General features: G+C 31.0%; 1 long non-coding RNA gene across 1 annotated transcript in view; it reads left to right on the plus strand.

Annotated features, from left to right (window-relative positions):
• Positions 1-5157, plus strand: part of LOC136795709 (uncharacterized) — a 46559-nt gene that overhangs the window by 40808 nt on the left and 594 nt on the right. The window lies entirely within an intron of this gene.

Below are 5157 nucleotides of genomic sequence, written 5' to 3' on the forward strand. Positions count from 1 at the left end.
CAGGTGAGAGTGCGTGAGGAGAGTATGACCTATTCTCAAGCGGGCCAGAGCAACCTCCTCCCTGCGGCTGTTGCGGTAGGACGTCGACCATGGTTTTACTTATCGTTTTATTTCTTTTAATTTACTGGGAGAGCTTTCATCCCACTTGGCCTGCCATTTTTCTAATATTTGTAGTTTAAGGGGTGTACTGAGTTCTGATGGAATAAAAGTTTATATGACACTGTTTTTTTTATTTTTTCTTACCGTACTATTTTATAACAAGATAAGTAATTGATACATTTTTTTTGCATCCAGTTTTAATTCATAAACAAATAAATCCGAAAACACAAGATGATTTCATTTTATTATTCCAGACTTATTATAAAGTTTGTGTGAAGTTATCATGACATCGCCACATGCGTGCGCAAGCATAACACTCTTTTCCGCTTCAGCTTATCAAGATGTTTGTCTACGTTAAGATATAATGGTATTCCTTTCGAGCGTATTTTAAGCTTCTAATATACTTTTAAAATTTTGTTAATATTTAGCTGTTATATTTAATATATATACATATATATATATTATATACTCTATTCCCTTTCTTTTTGGACACTTGTTAACACTATGATGTTGAGTGATCATTATTTAATACTCTTTAAATGATAATTATTCTTCGTTAATGGAATGCTAAATTTTAACTTATTAAAAATATTTTAAATTAAACTTGATGTTTTTTTTATTAATTATAGTAGGAAGATAGTCTATTGGGTGGCGGTCAATAAAGTTGACGAAATAGTTAGCCAACGTTTCGGCCCACTTTGTCAGGTTGAAACGGAAATGACGACTGCTCGTCATCTTATGAAACCTTGGTTAACAGTAAATAGTTTTCTTTTACTATTTTGATATCTTTATTGACCACTACCCGGACTATCTTCTTACAATCTTCTTCCAATATTAATTATATTTATAATTATATTAATTATTAAGGCTATTTTATATGTTTTTGGCCTTTTTCCAAAGACAAAAAGTTGAATTTATATTGAATTATTCCCTAACCAAGTTGTCAATATCTAGATCCAAAATATTGTAGTTTAATTGTATTTTTAGAGAATAATGGTCTCGTAGAGGAATAATATGACTTGAGAACTGGAAATGTCAACTAACCAAAAGTCACAACAAATAAAGAGAGAGGCCAGACGGAATAACTTTAACCGCCCAGCAAGTTCCTCCCTTATCAGGTGATTAAGCCCGAAGGAGTTGAAGCCGTGTGGAAGTGTTGATTGGCCGCAGAGCTTTATCAAAGGGTTAGCCCCGATAACCTGCTCCATTGATTTACAGCTCAGGTAACCATATCGGTCCAGTTGGCGCGCCCGCGGTCATCATCTCTCCCGATGTGGAAGTGATAAAGGAGTCCCCCATAAATCCATTCTCCAGCCGCTTCGAGGATTTCCAGCGTCACCCTCCAGCGAACCCTTTCCTGGAATAATCGCAAAATGAATATCGACCCGAGGCCGCGACTCGATTTATTACGTCGGGCACAATGCACAAAACCACTCCCCCCTCCACTTTCTCTCCTCCCCCTAACCACCTCAACGCTAGGAGAAATTGAAAAAATAATACGCCGCTCTCGGGGGCACCCTCCCTTTATATTCAGTAAATAAAAAAGTTTCACAATGGAAAGCAAAGCTTTTTATCGAATGAAAAAAAGAAAAACGTTTTCTTAAGCACTTGTCGCTGTATTCAGGAAGAGAAAGAGCAATTTTATTTGAGTCCCTTCTTCTCTACTTTAATATTTTAAAAAATTCCAATACCCTCACAATCTCAAATAACAAAAATGTATAATAAAAATTATTAAACAAATCTTAGCGGACACTATACTAGTGATAAAAAAACGATTAATGGGAATATTTATTCCTTTTGTAATACATTAAATTAAATAAATTTTGATTATGAATAATCCTCTGAATGAAACTGTTAAACTTGATAAACTCAGTGAAAAGACAAGTCGTTTTCCGCACTAAAATGTAATCATTGAGTTACATAGACTTATGCCAAATTTAGAGTTCAGTCAAAAAGACAGAAATTCTGATAAGAAAATATATCCCAATGCCTAATGTAATCTACATAAGCAACACAAACTACAGCCAACATCGAACATAACTGGGAGTTAAAAGTACCGAGCCATACTCAATATGCTGTGTCCACTCCCTTTTGAAAGATATACACTCTTATTGAAGTGTAATGATAAATCCAGTTTATTTTAAATTATTATTTTTTATGTACACTTTTTTTTTATCAAAACAATGAAATAGGGGCAAAAACCAAATATTAGTAGTCGTTTTACTAAATTATAAAAATAATAAATACTTCTCTACTGTATTTTAAAAAATAACAAAACCACGATTGTTCAATTTTAATTTTATACGCCAAATAACAAGATGAATCATGTATAATGGAAGTGAATTTGAAAGATAAATTTTAAGTTTCAAGAAAAAAATCAAAACTACCATGATTGGTTATGAATGTTAAAGTACATATTACGAAACGAATTGATATTGAAAAGAAACAGTTTTGTCAAAATGAAGGGAAAAAAATAAGACGAATAATCCATCCTCTTCCTGGAATCTATTTGTATCAATTGGAAAAAATACCTTATTTTATTCATTCCAAAAATAAATTTCTATTATATATTTTTCAAAGGATTGTAATTCTATATGAATTAAAATGTTTCTAGGACAAATTTAAAACCCGTTTTTACTTCTTCAATTCTTTAATTTATTGGCGTTTCGATATTAATCTAGCTCACTCCCAAAACTCTAGTATATTAAACATTAGAAGTGAAGATAGGATAATTATTTGCCCTTAGAAATTTCAATTGATGTCTTATTATATTTTTATGAAATGTTCTGATATATGATATTATTTTTTAATAATAATAATAAATTAAAATATAAGATTTCGTTTTGGTACTCGACTAAATTTAATTCTTCTTTTTTTTGTGACGATATTTATAATAACCTGAATATTCCTTCATTTTTTTTTTATTTCGTTGACATGATGACAAATCCGCCGACCGCTTTGGACGAGAACCCTACCTGAGATGGTGACCAGCCAAATCACTTCAGGCGAGTGTAAACAGCATCCACTTATTAGTTATTAAAAATAAATTCTAGAATACGTGTTAATATGTGAAAGTGTTAGTAACCAACAATAGCAACCACAGTTAAAAGAAAATATGTTTAGTATTAAAAAAGTAAAATGTTCCTCAGTGATGCATAGAACTTTATCACCATAGCATTGGGAAGAAGTCATGAAATAGAAATTTGATTAAAAAGTTTCAAAACTTTAAAAAATATGTTGTTTTGTTAAGTCTGGAGGAGAGAGTTAATTTTTTAATTTTTCTGACTACTTGGTTATCAATCAAATTTTCAAGTTTGGTTCTAATATTCAACTTAATCACACCATGACAATAAAGGAACATTCTGGTATACTTAACATAATAATAATAATTAATTAGAACAGTTTTGGAATGAATTAGTAGAAAAATAAATATTAATCATGAAAAATTAGTAATCATGCTTATGATATTATAAATAAAACTCACCCTTTGTAGAACAATTGATGTTGGAACAAACGCAACCGAAACCCGAACTCGCGTTATTTTTACGCACTACAAAAACTACACTGCACGTACGACACAAATCGGTACCGATTCACGAATAAGCAGCAGACTGACTCCTCACGCGTACCTGCTAACACAAAAATAAAATAAAATTATTGGTATAAATTTTATTGTGCGTACTTAATTGTATGGGGAGGTACTTACTTCTAATCATGATGGGCTTTTGGATATCTCAGGAGAATGCAGAACATCTTGCTATACTAGAACATCTCTTAATAATTTAGTCACAGAAGAAATAAGATAATTTTTTATGTAAAATTATGATATTTTATTGTGTGAAATATCATATCAAAAATATTAAAACATTATATATACTTACAAGCAAGAGATGCGATGTTTTATCAAGATTCATTATAGACCCGGATTCAGTTTCCAGGTCAGTCCCAATTAAGAGTGTGCGTCAACTTGCCCCAGTAGTTTGTCAAACACTTAACACCTGTGCTTTACCGCAGGCTGTTGGCGTTCCCGTGAGCACAATTTAAACTCTCAATTTTATTTTAAAAGTCGTTTAATTTTTTTAAATATCTTCTATTAATGATTGTAAGTAATTTATACAATAATAGACGAAATTTATTAAATATAAATTAGTAAAATTTAAAAAAAAATATAGCAATTTTAAATATATATACTCACATTTTTCTCTCATAATAATTTTAATAATCAATAAACTTTACCTTTTCATATTATGTACAGAGAATGTATCGATTGAAATTATAGATAGATTGTTTTACCAATAATGTTTATATTCACCAATCACTATTGATACAATGACTTCATTCTTTGTTTAACAAGTTTGCTTTTATTTCTTTTTTGTTTAATGGATTAAAAAAATATGTAAAAACAACTTAAAACACTTTTAGTTAGGTTAAGTATCATTGGCTTACAAGTAAAATACACTAAGACGAAAATTAAGGTTTTAAGATATTTTATAACAATTTAATAATTCAGTTTTTTTTTTAATATTATGAATGTTATGAATAGTAATCATACTTTTATAAGCAGATTTTTATGATACCAATATTTTTTTTAGACTTAAGTCTTTTTAACATTTCACTAATAATCCGACGATATATAAATCAGATTAATAAATTTCAACACTAGAAAAAGTCTTCTTGACCCCAGCCCTGACCATTTCGTTTAAATTAACTTACGTTCGAACATCTTTGTATACATATTATATGGGATGTGGTGACGGCCGTGCGGGTTGGGGTGTAGGTCCCAGAGCGCTCGGTTCGGAATGTTGTGTGTTCGATTCCCACCTGGGGCAGATAAAATTTATTTTTCGGTGGTCCCGAAAAGTGAATCTTGACAAGCCACGACAACTGTGGTTGTCGCCAGGGGTTGGCAAAGAGGACCATGAAGCAAGCACACTTGCGGAACTTGTTCCCCCCACCAAATACCAATACCAATACCAATACCAAATATATCAGATATATTGGTAAGTAAAAATAAAGAGGGCATAAGAAAAATAAATAAATAATTGGTTCCTTGATAAA

This window comes from Halyomorpha halys, unplaced genomic scaffold (genome assembly GCF_000696795.3).
Source record: "Halyomorpha halys isolate HHAL.00 unplaced genomic scaffold, Hhal_1.1 Scaffold15.1, whole genome shotgun sequence".
Taxonomy (NCBI): Eukaryota; Metazoa; Arthropoda; class Insecta; order Hemiptera; family Pentatomidae; genus Halyomorpha; species Halyomorpha halys.